Source organism: Pseudopipra pipra, chromosome 3 (assembly GCF_036250125.1).
Source record: "Pseudopipra pipra isolate bDixPip1 chromosome 3, bDixPip1.hap1, whole genome shotgun sequence".
Taxonomy (NCBI): domain Eukaryota; kingdom Metazoa; phylum Chordata; class Aves; order Passeriformes; family Pipridae; genus Pseudopipra; species Pseudopipra pipra.
Window position 1 is genome coordinate 44,156,249 of NC_087551.1, and position 21,400 is coordinate 44,177,648.

The 21,400-nt window shown below is 40.1% G+C and overlaps 1 long non-coding RNA gene across 1 annotated transcript in view; it reads right to left on the bottom strand.

The window, feature by feature from the left end:
- The window catches only part of LOC135411418 (uncharacterized), a 30,167-nt gene extending 9,170 nt beyond the window's left edge, over positions 1–20,997 (bottom strand). Inside the window, exons 1-2 of the long non-coding RNA XR_010429141.1 lie at positions 20,805–20,997; positions 19,192–19,259 (exon numbers count right to left, since the gene is read on the bottom strand). This is a non-coding gene — a long non-coding RNA (uncharacterized LOC135411418). The remainder of the gene's footprint in view (positions 1–19,191; positions 19,260–20,804) is intronic.
- Between the last annotated feature and the right edge of the window lie 403 nt (positions 20,998–21,400).

The following is a 21,400-nucleotide window of genomic DNA, read 5'->3' on the forward strand; positions in this document are numbered from 1 at the left end:
TAGACATTATGTGCGTACACAAAACCCAGAGCAAAATATGACATTATGAATTAAACTAAGTTTAAACAATACCTGTGATAATAAATGAAGACAGGAAAATAATTGCTAAGGAAGAGTTAAGGAGAATATGCCTCTTTACCAGGTTCCCTGGTTTCCTGGTTCCTGTGAGTTTGTGGCATGAACAGCTTGGCAGGGTGCTGGGAATCAAACTTGGTAAGTCCCTGAGATGACAACAGCTGCAGACGGAAGGATAGTTGGGAGAAAACTGCAGATGCCTGTTATCTGCTTACCTGTGTTCATGGCTCTCATTGGCCACATAGGAGACTCAGACATCTGATCTGGCACAATACTGATTTTTGTATGATTTTATAGTACCATCCCTATAGCACACCTCAGACTACTTATTCCCTTTGAGTGTCTGCTGAACTGTTCTGACCATTCCTTTCAGGACCACACTTCTTTCCCTGCTGTCCATTTCTTGTCTGCTGTCACTTTTGACTGCACTTTGTAAAGCCATGTATGGGAGTTTAGGACTAAAATGATCTTATATTCTGCAGCTGTCTGAGGACTGCTGGGATGCATTCTTCACTTCAGCTTTTTTAATTCCAGATTTCCTACTGAAAACAACTTTGGAAGCTCAGGAGCTTAATCATATGACTAGTAATGTGGTAGCTCCCCACTTTGTTACCAGTCATGCAGCATGCTTTTTTCAACTAGAAATTAGGCACAAAATTCAATTTTTGTGATGTCAGCGACTGACAACAGTTTTCTCTAAGTGTTACCATGTAATATTGATATTGTTGGACAGGTAGCAGTTATAAAATAACAGTTGAATCATTCATCTAGAGAGAAAAGCAAGAGCAATGTCACTTCCCATGTAGCTGTTCACTAGTCAAAAGTGCAGTTGCAACCTTTTCTTCAGCAGCACGGCGGAAAATAAAGTTACTCATAAAACCCTTGAGTTCATTCTGTCAGTCGCCTGTAACCATATCCCTTTTAAAATCACCAGCCCAAATACTCATAAATTTGGGTCATCCTATTGAACTAATGGGTGAATTATGATTGGAGATCAGAAGAGACATGTAGATATTCTTCTAGAAATGCTTTCAGCTTTTAAATGCCCTTTTCAGGGTCCTATATGACATTATCTTCTGGACAAACAAGACTCCACTGCTTCCCAGGTACAGTTAACAACTACGGCAGCGCAGTCACATCTTTACAGGTAAAACAGACATTACAAGGACAAATTTTCTAGAGACAATTTTAAATTAGACCAACTTACATCACTGGGTGAAACATGGTTGTGGATCATCTTTCCTTGCTACTCTCAAATATTTTCAGAGCAGCTGGAGAATATGGCAGAATATAAAGTTTCTACCAGATTGACTGGGAGATACTCAGGCCAGCAACAGAGCCACTCTAAGGGCTGCAGAGGCTTGGTTAAGTTGACCAGGGACCTGCACAATAAATACAAGAGGCATCAGAACAAGTAAAGAGATATGTGAGCAATAAAACACATGAGGGGAGAGAGATCTTCATACCTGTCAGGGTGCTTTCCAACACAGTCCACCAGCAAGACAAGTGAGCCCACAACATGCAAGCAACACACTTGAGCTGACCTGAGCAAAGTGAACAAGAGGAAATGGCCTGAAGTTGCTCCAGGAGAGCTTTAGGTTAGATATTAGGAAAATTTCTTCACTGAAAGGGTTGTCAAGTATTGGAACAGGCTGTACAGGGAAGTGGTTTTGTCACCATCCCTAAAGGTATTTAAAAGATGTGTAGATGGGGCACTTGGGGACCTGGTTTAGTGGTGAACATGGCAATGCCCAGTTAATGGTTGAACTCAATGATCTTAGAGGTATCTTTCGACCTAAATGATTCTATAATTCTGTGATTCTGTGAAGTACCATGCCATCTGCCTGTGTTTCTTCTGGCTCCTAGAGTGGCCAGCCTCCAAGGTGGCTTCCTTGGAGCATCCAAGGAGCTGTCTGGGTACAGAGCAGAAGATGTGCCAGTGTAAGTGGCACACTTCCAGGGGCACTATTTGTCTTCCATAAAAGGCAGCCACTGCCTAATTTTAATCTTCAGAGTCTGGCTTTAAGGACATTGTCAACCTTTAGCTCTCAGTTGTTCCTGGTGCCTGTTGGGAGCTTGACTACTATAGCAACACAAAAAAGCATGATTTTTCTAGTCATATTGAGTGAGGCCTATCCCTTTCACTGGCAAGATTAAGAAATAGTGGAGTTAGGATCTGTTTCATCCATATCCATGCCTGTTTGCTCTTCTTCCACGCTAATGGGGTTATCCATGTATGTGGAATATATTTAGTTCTCCAGTGTATAACCAGGAATGTTCTGCAAGTGAGCCATATGTTTTTAGGCAACTCTAAATGCCCTCTGTAATTAAGAACAGACCTTCTTAAAGGTTGCTGATTTGGCATCTTCTTGCCCTGTTCCAACATCCAGGACCAAATCCTGGCTTAACCCAGAAAAAGACAATGGAGACCTGTTATTATTACTGTGGAACCTTATGTCTGATCTCAAATGTAAGGTGCTTGTTATGACCTATAACGCTCATTATAGCTGCCTGAAGGAGGTATTGATATATGTTTGTATGCAATAGAATACCCATATTTACTAACCATTGTTCGGACAAGCCTCATAAACACAGGCAAGTCCAGCCCTTGAAAGGTGTGACATCGACTTCAAAAAGTCACTGGAATCTTTGTTGTAAAAGTATTCCTATAATGATCTGCATTCTTTTCATATAAATGAATAAAGTATTCATTTTAATACTAAGTGCATGGTAGGATCGCAACTAGCTCTGATGAAATCTTGTTAATGTGTGAGGATGAAGAAATTGGAAACCTGTTCCAGTGCTCATAGGAGCAGTGTCCCTGATCACTCCTCAACTGCAGTCTGGTAAATAAATAAAATACTGTGTTGCCATATTGCAATGATGAAAATATGCTACTGTTCTGAGAACATAAGCACTCACTGTGAACATCCTGTTCTAGTCAGCATATCAAAAAAAATTTGGGAGTTGTTTTTTGGGGGGAAGAAATTAGGAGAGCCTGGCCAAGATGTGAGTTTCAGAAGTATGATAGTCCTTATTTTTAAGAGATGTATATTGGACATGATAGAGGTAACAAAAAATTAATGGTTCAGAATGATTAATGCATTGCCTGTCCTTCCTATGTAAATCAAGGCTGAAAGAACTTTAAAAAAATATATAATAGACTGGACTCTCTAGAAAACACTTACTACAGATACTTCCTATTTCAAGGCCTCATTGTGTGTGCAAAGATTTAACAGAGTTCAGAAAATAATATTAATATTGAGCAACTAAGAGAAGAAGTTATGACAACAAGGGTGAAAACCTACTATAAAGCAAGGGAGGTGTGGGGCAGTCTGTGTGATAAAAATTCATTGACTCCTAATCTGGAACAAAACATCTCAGAAACCCTTGGAACCCAGGACTTGACACTTTTCAATTTGCTCTGAGTTTCAGACCTCTCAGGCAGGCAGCAGCCACATGCCCCTAAGCCAACTTTGCACCTTGGTGTCACTCTCTACAGAAGTGTGACACTCGTTACCTGATAATAGGACAGTCCTGTGTCCAAACTGAGTCAATGCTATCGCTTTATTAATGCTTTGGGAACTTTAAAGAAGAATTCATTATGAAATTAAAATCTTACTGTTCTTCCCATTTTGAAATCAACTTAGTTTTCCCACTTAACAGACGTTTTATAGTGTCTCTGTATTAACAAGGCTGTTGTACTCCATCTAATTGCACAAAAATTTGCAAGTAAATTCATACCATTTTTTTAAGCATTCATTTTTCGGAAATCTGATTGGTAGCTTTATGACAGCAGTGAAGGCTTCAAGCACAGGATCTTCTTTAATTGGATTCAGATGTCGCAACCTAAGCACACTTTAGCATTTGAGAGAAACTTCATGATTTCAAAAAACATTATGATTAAGTAATGGAAAAAATGCCAGGAAACAGATGCCAATTTGTTCTTTGGCTGCTTTATTAAAGCTAATATAATATGAAAAGCAATTATTCCTTTGAATTTCTTTTTTGTCATGTTAGAACTATAGCAAACTGTAATTGCTCTCTGAGTGTATATAAATAGACTCTGTCTAACCAGATTGATTGCACAAAGTCTTAAGTGACAAATTTTGAAATGTTTGAAACTCCAGTTAGAATCCTCAGATTGGCATAAGAGAGAGAAACAAATGCAGAAGATACTGGAAGAAAACAAAACAGTTCTATAACTAATTTAGAGTTAATTTTGGAAAAATTCAGAACATTTAAAACTTCAACAAAATTGTATCTTCTGTTGAGGTAGCACTGTCATCCAATAAGCCATACTTAGAAAGAAGTTTACCCCAGGTTTTCAAAGGGCTTCAGAAATTCAAGTGTCTTTTTTTTATCCATTGCCTTCAGCTCACATTCCCTGCAACATCCTACACTTCAGTTATTCTTTCTGGTCAAGGCAAAACTAAAGCCCTAGTTCACAAGTGTGATGCTCACTGAGGTTTGGAATTTCCTCTTGTTCACTTCGCTCAGGTCTGCTCAAGTGTGCTGCTTGCATGTTGAGGGCTCGCTCGTCTTGCTGGTGGACTCTGTTGGAAAGCACCCTGACAGGTATGAAGATCTCTCTCCCCTCATATATTTTATTGCTCACATATCTCTTTACTTGTTCTGATGCCTCTTGTATATGAACAGTAGCCTTGCAGTTATATTAAACATAACCCTTATGCCCTGTCTCCATGTGTGGATGCAGGCAGATGAGCTCATGAGCTCACTCTGCCTATGCTCAAGGTTGCTTGGCCATGAGCCAGCTTTGGTTTGAAAGCCACACAACTCTATTAGCTTCTCAACAAGGCAAGTCAACTCAAGCACAGCATTAGCACAGCTCCACAGTTGCTGAACCAGACATAGTCAGAGCAAAGGAACTTGGACCTGTTTGCACCCATCCATGCAGACCAGTTCTGAAAATCCCATTGAGTCACCTCTCACTGTAAATTGTTTCCACTTCCACTCCTTCCTCTGAAAGTACAAAAGACTGTCTCAGTTTTTGGGCTACCGTGCTGTGCCTTTTGACTTCTCTTTGTGCAGGGACCATCATTTAAAACAAGTCTCAGCTCTTGCAGAGCCATCCTGGCACCAAACGGGAACCTGAACCGAGGGTTGGTAAGCAGCTGGTGAGATAAGCCTAGGGTTGAATAGGCATTTGGAGGCATAAGCACAGTTCAAATCTCAAAGAGTACTTGTATAATTTCTATATTTCAACCCCCTTCTTTCAGCTTATACTAAAATTAACATGAGATATATGTATGCATATGTAGAGAAGTTCAGCCAGATGGGTGAGAGACATCATTCCCTTGGTCTCTCACATGTGTTCATGGTGTGACTGTCACTGCTAATCATCATCTAGCCTCCTTCAGTAAGGAGTCACTGCATTTGCTCCCCCCTTATTCACATTGCGTCATAGAAAGGAGTAAAACTGCCTTTACTACAGCAGTGCCTAAAAGCCTGTTCAGGATAAGGAACTCATCAGAGAGGAGAACGTATCCTGGCTCTGCAGGACCTAAGATACCAAAGAGGAATAAATGACAGCCTGTCTGAGAGCTTGACATGAAAAAAGAGGCAAAGGAACCTCCTACCTCTGGCCACTTGAGTGCAAGGTGCAGGGCAGGTAATCATGGTCCAGCAGCACCTTCAAGCACTGCTTTGTCCTGCTGTTAAGGATATAACCTGTTAAGGATTCATTGCACATTGAAACCAGGTTGCAATCGGCATACCCCTTGCTCTTGGCAGCTTTCTTCTGGGTTTTATGCTGGAAAAATTAGCATTAGGTGCCTGAGGTGCTAATATGTTGCTGCAGTGGCTTGGGTGGACAGAAGGGGGTAAAAGAACTTCTGCAACAACTCCATGCCAAAGACATTATTTAAAGCTATCTCCCTCTACGCTTACCCAAGTACCTCAAGCCATCAAGCACAAGAATGTTCTTGGCTTTTCAAAAACAGCAACTTCATCCAGATTTCATGCCTGGAAAAGCCATAACCTTCAAATCCAAGCTCTGTGGCAAAAATCCAGATAAGGTACCCAGAGATTGCAAGCACTGGTTTCATATAGCAGGGCAGCATCACAGAGTGGTCGTGTTTGCAGTTAGCTGGGTTATCTGAGCATGTGCTGAGTACAGCTCAATGCAAAGCCCACAGGTTAACTGGAGCATTCCAGCCTATGTTTTGGTAGGTACTCACTTGGGAAGGGAAGTAAGGATCAGAATCGACTTACAGGGATCTCTCCCATGGATCCCAAACAGACAGTTCACCATATACGCAGTAAGTGTGGTTGATGCATATCCTTGCAGAGGAGTGCTAAGAAACTGCCCACTGCCTCAGGTAAATCACAGCAAATAAGTGCTGACTGGTCCTCATCCTCAGCACAGGGCTAACATCATTAACAGCCTCAGAAACAGAGAGTCCAACCATGGCAGATTTCTTCTCAGGACTTTGATGAACAAGGCATGTTGAAAAAATTGCTGCATATTACATGCAGCACTCCTGTTTCAAAGGTTTCTACTGTGAGATTGGTAGGAAACTGGCTAGACTGATATTTCATTTTAAAATACATTTCCAGAATTAATTAATTATTTTTACAGTCAAAAACGCTCCAAGAGAACCTGATTCTGGTGTTGATATAGACAGCTTGCATTGTGCTGCGGGTGCACAGATACAGGGAACTTGGTGTAATAGTTTTTTTGAAAATCTGTCTAGAGCAGAAGAATTTGTCAAAAAGATAGGACAATGAGTGAGCTTTTGAGATTCTTTTATTTTTAAAGTGGTGGTAAATGGAGAAATCCCTAAATGAGCAACCATCCTATAGAATGCACTGTTGACAACTGGTCAGTCAATATACCTGTAAGAAGTACAGATGTTGCCTTAAAAGGGATTGTGATTTCTGCAAATAAGTTGTTTTGATACCCTGCAGCTTGCTGATGCTTTCATCTGTTGCCTCATATATGAGGTTTGCATTAGAAGCAATTTTAGTAGAAACAGATTTTGGTGGGAATTTTGCTTTATTTTGGTTTTTTTTCAAGGCTAATAAAACAGAGCTCTGGTCTCCCACTGCTACTGTAATACAAAGGAACTTCTAGAAATATCAAAAGGTGTTTAGGAACCACTTTCTATAATTGCGAGTGACTGAGCAAATATATTGATATTTATACTATTTTACTTTTTTCATGAGAGTTTAAGATTATCTTACTAGATATAACAGAAATTTTCCTTTTACTACCTTTAATTTTTACTTTGTTCTGTTGATCTTAGTTAGGTGACAAGGTGAAAGAAAAGCAAAGTATTAGGAAAAAACCTCTGTTATCATCTTTGAGTAGGAGTGTCAGTAACGAACAGACTATTCTATAGTTTTCTTTGTTTTTCCACATACATCAAACACCCAGCGCTGAACTGTGTGAACAATTGACATCAATTCAACGCCAAATACAAACAGCAATAACTGGTGTCTGAAGCGTTTCAGTAATGCAGCTGGGAATTTTTAACTGATATAATCGGTCACAGCAAAATAGGTTATTATCCTTTAAGCTGTATCTTTGTTAGACAGTCTTTTTGAAAGGAAAATAGACTGGATAACAATACTTAGGACTTACGCATTTCCTGTCATTTTTTACTTTATCTGCATCCAGTTACCACACCCCTGATTAGTAGTTAGGCACTGTCCCTTCTTCTGGTTTGTTTGTTCCCAACCATTTTTGGCATTAATCTTCTTGTACCAACAAAGGTTAAGCAACTGAACCCCAAAACAGCAATGGTTAGGCTATAAAAGTCCTGAATTGCCATCTCTGCTTTTACCACTGATGTGAGCTTATTTCTTTCTCTGGAGTAGGAAAGATGGAAAGGTAGGTGCTGAGACAGCCTTTACCAGCAGGCACATGGATTCGTCCCCGAACATGTCACTCCTAGAGCTGTGCCTCTGCTTTCTGAAACAGTCTGTTGCTGCTCGATCTGAAGTGACATTTGCTTCGTGCAAACTCTCTCTTATGAGGCAAGTATTCCTCAGGTGATATAAATTGCCCAGCTGATCATTACGCCTCCTTGATTCAGGGTTTTCTATTGGAAAGCTAGGGAAGAAAACAGGAGAGAACTGACCATGTTTTGCATGCCTCTAGCCTTCACTAGCACATCTTTCCTGACAAGGGTCTCCTAATTTCCCCACCCCATGTGTGTACCCTCACTAGCCTGTAAATGCACAGAGCACAAGTCTGGGAGGCATAATTAAGATATCTACTCTGACCTCCCACATAGTAAGGGCCATTCATTTTTACCCAGTCACCACACATAAAGCAAAATAAACACAACCTGTCTGATCTAGCCATGGACAAATGCATGTAATGCAGATTATGAGTGCTATTTCATCTACACAACCTGTTAAGTGCTGGAGCCTATCCCACAGCCTGTGAAAGTTAATAGGAACCTTTCCAATGACAGACTACATGCTTAACAATGGCTTTCAACAGCAGTTTCGTGAGATTAAAATAAACAGAAATATGACTAATTATTTATATTCAGCATGCTGCTTGTTTCAAAGGATCTCAATCGATGTATTTTAATTCAAATGACAGACTCCTTGCATGTCTAAGTGAAAAAGAGGAGTAAAGTCTATGACTGCAGAATATTAAGAAATTTCCTACTGAAAACTAATTTTTTGCATTTTCCTTTGCAGAGGCTATAGACAGCAATTCCTGGCCAAGTGTACTTTCTGCACCACTTAAATTCCACATGTTAAATAGACCATAAGTGGTTGTCAGCACAGGGGAAAACCGTGTCCTTCCTGAACTGTAAACTGTTACTACTTTGTGCATTTTTTTAAAAATAAAAGGCAGAAACTTAACAGCACTGTTCAATCATTTATTTTTTTATTAATACTTTGTTCTCAATTTGTCTGTAAGACCAGAGACATTCACCACCTTTTTTCTACTGGATATGATGTGCCATTGATATTTTGTACACATTTGTAATAAATAGACATTACAACTTGTCTTACTGCAGAGAACTCTGACCAGGATTCTTTCGTACTTATTAAAAGGTGAAGATCAAACAATGCTGCTATTAGAGTCATTAGGAATACTTCAAATGCTACAATTAGCACTATGCTGGGGTGACGTTTCTCAGAATAATTTAGCTATGTCCCAAAATCTGGCTGCTGTTTTACATTCATGTTTGAAGAAAAGAGAGGGCAATTTTCAACCCATGTCTGAGGCAAAAGTGGAGACATTCCTACCACAATGGTGTCTGCCAATGCTGCACTTATCCCTCACCAGAGCCTCTACACCAGACTCTTTGGCCATGGCTACAGTGGTCATTCCAGGCACCACCGCAGTAAGCTGTTTGCCTGGGAGACATGCACTGTGCAGAGTTGCCACTTGTGTGTCCTCCTCTGACTGATGTCTCCAGCTTGCAGGGATTTTGCACTCCATGTCTATGTGTTTACCAGATAGCTACAGGTTAAAGCCATCTGCACTTCCTAAAACACTTCATTAAAAATACAACTTTCTGAGCCACTTGGGTGCTACTGCACTTCTGATGCCCTTTTTCCTTGGCAGTAAAGAGGTTTGAGAAAAAAAGGCAGTATTTCAAAGGCTGTATGATAAGGCTGAAGGTGGAAGACACTCAAAAGCAATGTTGATTAGGTCTCTCTTAAAAGTAGGTGACTCATTAAAACTTCACAACACAAAACAGAAGTGAGCAGAACAGAGATTTCAGTGAATCCCAGTGGTCCTTGGGGTCATGAGTAAAGGGGTAAGTGATGCAAACATGCACAGGACTGAGTCTGTCAGCAAATGTAATGCAGCCCCCGAGGGACTCTGTGACCAACGTTACTTAAACTACCTATTTTCTTCCTTGATGCAAGTTACTTAGATGATTAAATAAGTGTTTGCGGTCAGATAACCTCACCATTTGAGATACCGAAGGTATTTCCTACAGTAAATACAGGGAAGTGCTGAACAAGGGCATATTGAAGGTAATGAGGAAACTCTGTCTTTTTATCTTAGGTTCAAATGCATGAACGACACCACTCTGTTTCAGCCACTTCCTTTCAACGCTTCCCTCTAAAGATAGGGCACAATTGCTTCTCCAGCAGAATTGCTTTACTCTCATATCACTTCTACAATTGAACAGCTTTTCCTTCTCTCATAGGTGCTTTGTCCCCTCTCTCCCCTAAATCCTCTTACCCCTTCTCTTATTGCTCACAGCCTGGAGGATGAGTTGTTCCCTACCTGTGCAGTGAGGAGTGTGTTGGCCTCAGCATAGGTAGGCACTGGGGACACCAGCTCTGTCTCTTGTTGCTGTCGCATCCTTCCTCCTGCCTCGCCATCCAGCCTGCAGCAAGGGATTTCCCTCCCCAGTTGAAGCAGACCTGCACTCTCCCTGCCAAGTCTTTAAGATGAGTGAAGATCTATTGTAGTGCCTGGCTATTCCAAGCCTTGTTAGTGAAGACCATGGCTAATTCAGACAAACTGTTCCTTCCAAAAGACACCAGCTGGCAAGGACACAAACACAATGCATGACATGTCTCCCTGTGTCTCCCTGTGTGTCACATTTTATAGCACTGAACAGTGACCCCTGATGCCATCTCCTTTGTTCCACAGATTCCCCACAGCCTACCCTGTTTTGACAGAATCCCTCTGACCCTCTCTCCAAGAGGAGACCATCATCCCCAGCAGCAGCAGAGATCACAGAAGGCTGCTCCTTCTCCTTCCAGTTTAACTTACCACTCAGTCTGCCTCTCCACAAAGGGAAAAGTCAAAATAGAGTTTCAGTGCAAATTGCAAAGGGCAAGTCTGAATATCCAGCCACAGGCAGGGACCCTCACACCCTCCAGGCTCCCTAACCCCTCTAACTCTGGGTCTGTCATGGGGAGGGTCAGTCCAAAAGCCACAAGCAAAAAGAAGACGGTAATAAGATGCCTGCTGCCTCCCCCGCTCCTTGCCCCAGTGACATACAGCTATTTGATCAGCTGTTAGTTGCAGTGCCACACGTCAGAGGCTCTGAACATCCATGAGGCTCTGTATTTGCCCTGCTATTGTATTGACCTACTGAACTGTTTCAGCCCTCTGGGATGCCTGTTTTCAGGAGGCTTGAAAAAACAGAATCAAGGCCTTGGGAGGATGGCTAATACAACAGCCTGAAGGAAAACAGCAGCAGGACTGTGCTTGTACAGAGTCATTCCTGCCATCATTCCTGGTGAAAGGGATGGGTCTCAACTACAACAGCACCCATAGCCACAAGGGCTTAACTACACTGAGTTTCTGGGACTTTGGAGAAATGGGATAATAGCTTCTGCTTGGGCAGGGAAAAGAACAGTTATCAGCAGCTCAAGCTTCCCCTTTCCTGCATTTCCACTGCACCTCCAGAGACCATATCCAAGGCTTAGTTTTAGGGCTTATTTAAATGTTATCCTCTTATACTATAAATTTATTATTATTAAGTAATGCTACCTTCCTTCTTCCTTTGCACTCATGATCACTTTACATCAAAACACCACCATTATTATGTTGCCCTTAAATCAACTTCATTGATTCTGGCACGTGACTCCCACCCCTTCCCTGCCTATACAGGGATGTAGGGTATGCTGCTGCACCCCTGGCTGCCAGATACAGCCCTCCCTGGGAGGCAGTGAGACTGCAGAGCCCTGCAGCACCTTCAGAGTCAGGGTTTTGATCATTGTCTTCATTATCTCTTTTTCTCCTCATGAAAAATGACAAGAGCCTCCTAAGTGCTCCCATAATACAAATAAGGAGAAGGACTGAGAGAGCTGTACTGAAGACCTATGAAATTTCATCCTCAAACCGCCACTTGTTAGTGTCTACACTAATCAGGCTTAGATGGCACCTGTCACCCCTCTAGAGGCCATCTCCAACTGGATTTCTTACTCTGCCTCACTCCCTGCACCATTGCAGCACAAGTATTTGAGAAGCTTTGCCCATATTCAGCAGGGAATGGGGACAGCCTATGGCCAAAATGTTGGCCTTCAACACCTCTGATCAACTGCAGTCTAAATCTGAAAGCCTCTGAGGTCTCTGGATGCCAAGCTAATTTGTCAGTAAACGTTTCTAGGATAACAGATAATTTGGCTTGGAATCAGCACTTCTGTCTCTCCAGATACGGTTCCTTTTGATGGACTATAGGCTTATTGAAGATACAACCAAGTATTTTTTGTCCTAAGGTTTGATGAATGCAATTACAAGCATAAAGAATAGCAGCTCTCTTAGTAAATGAAGTTGAAGGTTTTTTTAATCTTTGGGATTATTCTCAAAACCAGAGCACTGCAGGGTTCATGGTGGACAGCCACCCACAGAACAGCATTTCAGGAGAGTGGAAATTATGAAATTAGGCCACCTTCAGAGACCAACTTCTTGGTGAGGTGAACCTTCAGACTTGGGCAACCCTTCTCATTAGAAGCATGTCAGCTGTTTTCAGGTACAGTACTGCTTACAGTTGTACAGAAGAAAAGAAAAGCTATCTATCACCAGTGTATGTGAGGAAAGGTAGATAACTAAGACATTTAAATGCATATGTCAAGGGAAAGGAAAAGAGTGTGCTTCTTTGTGACTCCAGTGCTTGGTACAAAAAGGAAGAGATAAATAAAAATAAATAAAAATGTCTTTGCAGTGTGCAAGATATTAATAATAGTCTATAGTAGGAGTAGCAGTTCAGGATCCTATCTAAGGAATTGTGCATTAGGCTCCATGCATCACAGTGCCTTTTTTCCTTATCACAACACTCAATAAATAATACAGAAACAGGCAGCATAATAAGGACACATATTTAAGCAGTGGTCATGGGCTATGCCACAGCTCATATACTCTGTTATGGATATTGGCAGCACTTATAGTGAGAGGAAGTCTAGAAACAGAGAATGACTTAAGAAACACTATTCAGGAGAAAATTAAGTGAAGTGAAATTAAAACGTCTGAAATGATTGAAGACAATTCATAAAAAGTGATAATAGGGGTTGAATATGTTTAACATTGCTAAATGAGAAAGAAAGAGGGTAATAAAACTCTAATTCTTTTCAGAGCATAAAACAACCAAAAGACAGTGTGGGACATGGCTAGCAGCACAGGGTTGAAGTAGCAAAAAGAAAACATTAGCTCAGCTATTAAAAAATGGAAGGATCAGATCTATTAGACTGTGGAATAGCCTCTTGAGGAAAAGTCTCTTGCCTATTCATGTTAAATAATATGGACAATGTGATAAAAAGTGCTCACTTGGGAAAAAAATCTTGCCTCATCAGAATGCACACACACAAAAAAGCAAAAAACCCCAGACCTAAACCCAAACACCTCACTAGCATCTCTTCGTTTGTAGTGGTTTTCTCTAACCTAGTTCACTTCTAAATGGTACAGAGTGACTTGTTGAACTTTTCCAAATTATTTTTGATTAATTGCCTGGAGGAAGGCTGAAAGTTACCTGTAGGGAGTTCAGCAGTTCCTCAGCCACTGAGCAGGCAGTGAGTCCATGACAGCAAGCAGTTTGAAAGTTGTGGCAAAATATACTGCTCCTTAGCAACATGCCTCTACAGCATGTAAGTGCAGGAGAGGCTAATATACACTTAACATCTCATTTAGCTTCTCACTGCATTGCCTGACATGAATACAGCTGCACACATTCTCAGTGTTATATGATTGCTGGTAGTGATTGCGTCCTGCTGTTGTGTCACCTCAGAATTTCTTCTGACCCCTATAAAGTTACTTTCTCCAGAGTCTCCAGTTCAGCAGATAATTTAAGCATGTTTCCAAACACTGCTACACCAATTTCAACTTCAGGATCTAGCTTACATGCCCAAGTGCTTCACTGAGCTGGGAACATCCTTTAAAAAGGAAAAGAAAAATCTAGGCAAAATGTAGCCCCTTTGACTCCAAGCATAAATTTTGTGAATGTATGAACTTCTCTGTCATCCAGGAATCATGTTAGTCGCTTGTATGACTAATAAAAAAAATTTTTAAAGAAATAAGTCTTTTGGGATTTTAACCTTAGGTTTGAGTGTCCCAGTCATCCAGACTCAGCAACATTAATTTTTATTTTTTGAGGAGTATATATCTGCTTTTGAAGACCAGTTCAAGTAGTTCTGATGCTTTTTCAACACTACAATTTAAATTCTCTTCAGCATAATGTTTGTGAAGGGAGAGCAATTATTTGCATATATTCACATGTGTCCAGATTATTTTTAGGCACAGTATGCTGAGTATATTTATAAATTGTATAAAGTTGGAACCACTGGAATAGGGCATTTAAGCCTTATGTTATAAACCGGATAAAAACTCTGTTCTTTCATATCACACATATTCACCATACAAAAGCTAGGAACTGCCTTCAAGAGGACTAATCTGTTGTAATTGTGAGAAAAGTGTATTCTAAGCCTTCTAGTTTCCATTCCTTTCCAGGGCTCTCCTCATGAAAGGGTCATGAAGAGTCAGTCCAGCTTATAAGACTTGAAGACAGGCTAAATCAGTAGCCAGGAATGACCTTTCTTATTTGATATTTTTTGTACTTGCTTAAGATGTTCAGCAACATTTGGTAGTTATATTCTACCCTGAAGTTTCTCTCCCACTTTGGCAATCTTGTGTATGCAATGTGGACATTACCCAATCATCATCTGAGGGACAAGACCCCATTTCCTACCACAGGGAGTGAGCTGAAATTAGGCCATTTCTGTTACCTGCAATCAAACCACTGGACCAAATTTATTATTCCCCAAGGCCCCAGCAGAGAATTAATTACCTGTGAAGCTCAGAGGAACTATCTAATCCCACCATGTGCACAGGCACAGCAGGCATTGGAGCTGCAGATGAACAGCACTGATGACTCCCCCATGGGATTCACCACTGACTTGGCTGACAGGTGGGATCTGCTGTGCGCACACTAACGTAGACCTGTGAGACAAATTCATTCCCCACAGAACCAGTTTATGTTGAGTTCCGGGGGTTTTTTTGCTTCTTTTTGACTCATAGAAGTGCCTTTATCCTCAAGTTCTTTTGCATGATACACAAATTTCACTGCTTTCTCACAATTCCACTTTTTGGGGGTGTAACGTGGCCCTGCACTCGTCTTGTCACTTGTCATATAGGACAAAACCAAGGAGCCTATGATACTCAAGAGACTTTGCTTGTGTTTCTTCTATGCATAGATCCCAATGTACTTTAGTTGCCTATCACAATGTCTGTAATACTAATGGCTAACTGTAGGCTCAAGCTGTATCATTTTACCATTGTCAGTCTGTTATCTTCTCAGATTTGTCAAAGTACGTAGGGTCAGGGAGGGTAGAAAGCCTGGGGAACATCATAGGTAAACTATCCTGGATAAATAAAGTCTTTGGTCTTCTAATTGAGTGCTGAAATAAATAATAAATCTGTGAGATGAATGTCTTATGGTAATGCAATATAAAACTTTGAGAGGACTTATAAAAGAAAAAAAAAATTGTTTGGGTAAATCCAAGGCATCCTATTTCACCAAACTTAGTTAATTTTCACAGTATTAAACTGCCCTGTAATATTTAGTTACTTTTCTTCTATCTCTTAATATCAGTTGTTCAATTTTAGTTGAAAATTACTATTTCGAAATTAAAATCTGAACTTGCATTGTTAAAATACTGATGCAACCCATTTAAGTGTCCTTAAATTCAAACACTCTAAAAAAGATGTCATGTTAAAAAAAATTCATTACTTTTCCAGCAGCATTTAAAATCAGTTGTGCAACAACTGGTCCAGCATGAGCCCAGGATAAAGATAAGTAGGGGAAGTCTAAACCTTGATTTAACCATGTCTACAGTGCACTTGAAGCTGTGACTACAGCTTTTCTAGGAACATCCAAGGTGGCTGCAATAAAGACATCAGAGAACAAGAGCTGCAGAAACCATCTGTAACAATAGAATGCAGCTACTGCTTATAGCCTATGAACCATTTTTCTGTACAGAGAAAGTAGGTAGCACCCATCTGCAAATCTGCATTTCTAGTACTGGTCATAATTTTACCCCACAATCTATTAATCTATAGATGGTGGGTAAGTAGTTTGTCTCCCTTGATTTCACCTGGAAAATACGCTGCTTTTTCATTGTAGTAGAAAAGATGCTAAATAGACTCCATATCAAGAGAATCCATGCAATGTCCAACGCTTTCACAATAATTCTGTGAATAATTAATGAGTCTGACCTAAACTTAGCAGGCTATATGATGAACACAGCACTCAGAACATGTACCTGGTTGGCAGTATTACTGTACTGAGAGTTTAACCTGTCTAGAAACTTTCAACCCTATGTCAGAGAAATTATTAAAGCCAGATAAGGACACTATCGCTATTCCTCCCCTTTTATCTGCCTCCTCAGTGCCTACTAGTAAAAAGCAATCAGTTTGACACTTTTTGCTTTCTAAATCTGTGCTGTAAAGTTTGCAGCATAAGTACACATCACTTTAATTGTACTCAGGACAGGAAGATGGATAAGACGTGAAAAGAAATTACTACAAAATATCCAGTATGCATTTCATGCAAACAGTTATCATATATGTTTAAGGTAAAGATCCATGCTACATAATTAGGTCAGCCATTATTTTAAGAATTGGCTTAACAAGCAGCAGCAGCCCACTCAGGCAGTAGATTAGTCAGACTGTGCGTGCAGACAGCACGCCAGCTGGACTGGGAGAGCAGCAAAGCCAGCTTCACGTGGCTGGGCCGAGTGTGCTTGATGGATGCCCTTTTCTTTGGATTATTTTACTCATCCATTCCTGTTTTAAATTGACAGTTGAGACTGCATTTGTAAATGTCAGTGGAGCCTGCAGCAAGGATTCAAGTTCAGTCTTATTTTTCAGTATTTCATTTCTATAGAACTTTTCCTACTCTCAGGTGCGTCATCCACCCCGTCCCTGTTTCCCTGCCTAATTGACTGTGAATATTTTTACATTAAGCTGATTTTCTCACTTCTGAGTGACCCAACTACATCAGTTGCAGTCCCCTTTGCTGTATTTGAATGACATTTTAGTTAAAATGTCTTTTAAACAAACATTTTAAAGAATTTTGATTATTTGATCACTTATGAACATTATCTGACCTTTGCTCAAATTGGTTTTACCATCTTTAGTTACTTTTCAGATAGAGATTATTTCTCTTAAATTTTATGACTACTAACATTCGCTGATGGCGAAGAGTAAAATCCACTGTGTAAATATGTGCAACAGCAAATTTAAAAATCTGTATTGTTTTACATGCTAAATATTGGGTTAAATACTGAATAATGACTTCCAAATATCAAAATACATCAAGCAATGTATTTGGAGCTCTAATTTATTTTTGTTTCTAACCCTTTATATGTCTTTTTTAAAAATTTGTTCCGCAGCTGGGAGAACTGCAGGTTATAACTGAAAGGCAAAGATTTTACAATCATCTGATCTCTTCAGTTATGCAAATCACTTAATAACAAGGTTCACAATACCATCTTGGCATTGGTGGCACTAGAGTATGAATATTGATTATAGATCCATGAAAATGTACTGAGCAAATAATGAATACACTTAAGGGAACCATCAAATATTCTCCAAGGTATGTCATTAAAATAATGGCCAAAACTGTCCAAAGTTTCAATGCAAAAATTTTTTGCTGAACCCAAATGTTTCCCCATCACAACTAAAAATTTGTAAAAGACATAGATTGCATTAGATGAAAGAAGAGATTGAAAATTAATTGTAAGTTATTTTTCTCCAGTAATAGCTAAAGAAAAATACCAGTCAGTTATTTATTAGTTTTTGTCATCTCATTACTATTTACCATCATGAGAGCTCCTCCAATGACTCCACCTTCCTCCTACCACCTAGATATACTTTTTAACCTCTCTGATGCCTTTGTGCACTTCACTCTTATCCCTCACCTTCTAAGGCCAGGTCTTTTATTCTCTCCAGCCAGGCCTCATGTGAGTAGCGCTCAGATTGCCTCTGCCACCCCTCTGGGTCTCTGTGCGACTTCATCAATAAGTGCCCTTGGTGCCTTCTCATATTTCTTCCAAGTACACCTTTTATTTTATCTTCTGTAGCCTCTTCTCTGAGGTCCCCCTTTGCTTTTGTATCATGTCATCCCTTGCTCTCCCAGCTGCCTCTGCGTAAATTTTTGGGTTGTTTTGAAATGTCCCCACTCCTTCCTCCTACCCTTTCTATTCTTTTTCCTTCCTGCTTATGTTCATGCCCACTTCAAGTAAGACTGGATGGGGATGGTAACTTCAGTCACCACTGCTATACTAAACAGCTTGGAATGACAGAACTGTTTGGCTGCCACACAGCCTATGCACTAACTGAGTGTAGAGATGCATTTTTTTCCATGATTAACCAGATTTGTTTAATAATGTTTTCTTGGACATTGATCCATCATGTCCAAGATATGCTATGCATGTTCCTACAAGACCCAAACACTGACACCCACATGCCACCTAAAGTATATACTATTTTCTACTGGCTCACCCATGTAGGCTACATATTTTTCTTCCTCATGCTTTTCACCTGAAGCTGTTGCTAAGTTGACTGTTGCGTCTCTGACAGGAAGGAGGTGTGGGTACCATCTGTGGATCTCACAGGGCTTTCCTCAACCAGAATAAAGTTAGTAATGTTGGTAGAGAGGGCAGTGGTGTGACAGGTGCCAACTAGTATGATGGCCCATTATAGTCAGAGATTTCTCAGGCTCTTGAACAGAGGTCATTGACATCGTCTGGGTGGGAAAAGAGGATGGTCCCCTCATTTCTCAGGACTCACATAGCATCCGTGCTGACTTGATAATAGGAAACTTTTGTCAGTCTGAGTTTATCCATTGTGTGGATAGGCTTAAACTTTCCTGAGACTAAAAATTAGTCTACCAGTTACCCAGTGCAGTAACAGGAATGAGGCACTGGGGAAGAGGTGTGCAAAGTCTCTGGAGAGGCAATGACAGATCTGGAAGATGTACCCAATCCAAAAAAAAGCACAGGAAAGCATCACTACTTAGCTCAGTTCAGACAGGCATCCACAGAAAGAACCAAAAGTCATGTCTAGATTAGTAAATTAACTGTGTCCAGGAAGCACAGGGCAGACACAAATCTGCTCCATGCCCTCATACATCTTCCCCAGGGGACAACTTCTTACATTACCTTTGGTTTCAGTTGGCCACATAAACCCAATCTCAGATGTTTCCCTGCACTTTCAACATCCTCAGGACCTGTTACAGACAGTCCTCCGGTTAATACATGCATATGAGTTAACACGTAACTCACTGTAGCTCCTCCAGTTATGCCTGTTTCTAAAGTCTTGCTTTAAACAGAAATTGTTTGTTTGTTGTTTTCTTATTTTCTCAAACCCCATTTTCAGTCCTATAACACCATCTCTCTGTCCAGTCCTTGTGTAATGTAACCTGAGCTCTCAGAAACTTAGACTTCCAAGCACTCTGGGCAAGGATTGATTTTCCTTTATTGAACAGTCCTTCATAAAATGGATGATGATTCATAGCTGGAGATTCAAAGTCCTACTGTAACAGAGCAATAGAGTATTAGCCAAAAATACAATCACACAAATTATTAATTTAGCTTTTTGCTCCTTTTTGTGAATACTAAGTACAAACTGTAATGAGAAGTATTCACTTTTACAAACAGGTTTAATGTTTTAAAAAATTTGAATAGCTCACAAGTTATTTTCTGTATATATTTCTTTCAGCACTGGATAGTCACAATTCACTCCCTTATGTGTCCAGTGGTTTGCTTATTGCTACATATGAAATTTAATGTTTGAAATTGCAGAGTTATTTATTTAAGGTATATTTTCTACCAATTTTCAGTTTCAAGAGAAGAAACCTGAAGCTCTGGGTTGCATACACAATTCTAATCCCTTGTGTTTAATTTTCTTTTTTTTTTTTGAAAGACAAGATTTGTAGAAGGTAAAGAAACTTTTTTTGAGATTCTAAAATGTACTTTTGTAAACATTTGTATGAACACTATAGCAAAATAAGGCTTGTACACATTTATGACAAAATTCTGTTTTGAATACCAGTAAAACCAATGAAATATTTTTATTTGCTATCCTGTACATTTTAGTGTCTCAAGAAAAAAAGCTGAACAGAAGCACTGTTCCAGCAAAGCAGATAAACTTTACCAGTTTTGTTAAAGCAAAAGCATGCCAAGCATAATTATTTTGAAACTTTCTCTGACCATAATATAGTAGACTGAACCTCTTCAGACCTCAGCTGTCACCTGTCAAAAAGCAGCCCCGGTCTCATTTACCTATTTGTTGAACCTGTTCTCATTTCGAAAAGCATAATATGTAGAAAATGTGGGGGGGTTGCTGTTTATTTAGCATTTTGGATAAATTCAAAGAATAGATTTTCAGATCAGTTTTTCTCAGAAGCATCTTTTGTTTTTTAAGGACTGAATTTGCCATCAGATTTTAGTACTTTAACTGATATTGAATCGGTGTAATCATTGAATTATATGTTCAGAACATCCCTACTAGATTGCAAGTAAAAATTTTGTATAAGTCTGGCATTAGCAGTGACCAGGGTCACTGTTTTGGTCAGAGAATGGGATTGTGGTTGATCAAAGAATAAATTTCTCAGCATTCATTTGAAAGAGAAGGAAAAACAAGCATGATCTTCTCTTCACATTGGGACACCTTTTGCCAATTCCTTACTACCAGAAGAACTGTGTGGAATCGATACCTACCTTGGTTTGCCTCATTGTTTTCATGCAGCGCTGCATCTGAGCACCACGCTTACCTGATAAATTGGCCGACTTCCCTGTCTGAACAATGATCCAGGGCTTTTACATGCTCTTGTCATAAAAATCTAGCAGCCCTGTTGAATGGCCTGACTGCTGACAGCAAATGCTCTGACTGCAGCTCTGAACTCTCAGTTCAGCTTAACTCTCCTGGTTCTCTCCTGAGCTGGCTCATCATGTACAGCCCCTCAGCTGTTATGCTGGTGGAACTGGAAGGATATGGTGACAGCATGGGTGTAATCAATGAGCATCTAAAACTGAGTTCATATTTAGAAGTCTAAATAAGTGGTATAGCTCTTTCACTGTGCTGAATACTGACTGAAGGGATGACTGTGCTGACATGGGGGCTAGCATTTCCTTGGGGGCTCTTCAGTAATGTCAGTGGTATCTGAGAAACCCTTACAAAATCTGGAGAAAGAGAAGGCAGCCGAACCTGATCAGAACAGGGAACTCCTATATAAATTCAGAGTTAAATATTTACTTTTATGCTGTCATTTCCAGGACCTGAAAGACCAAAGGAAATTATGTCAATATTGGAGTGTAGAGACAATGAGCACTTTTATTGCTGGGTACGTTAAACAGGTCTTCCGGCCCA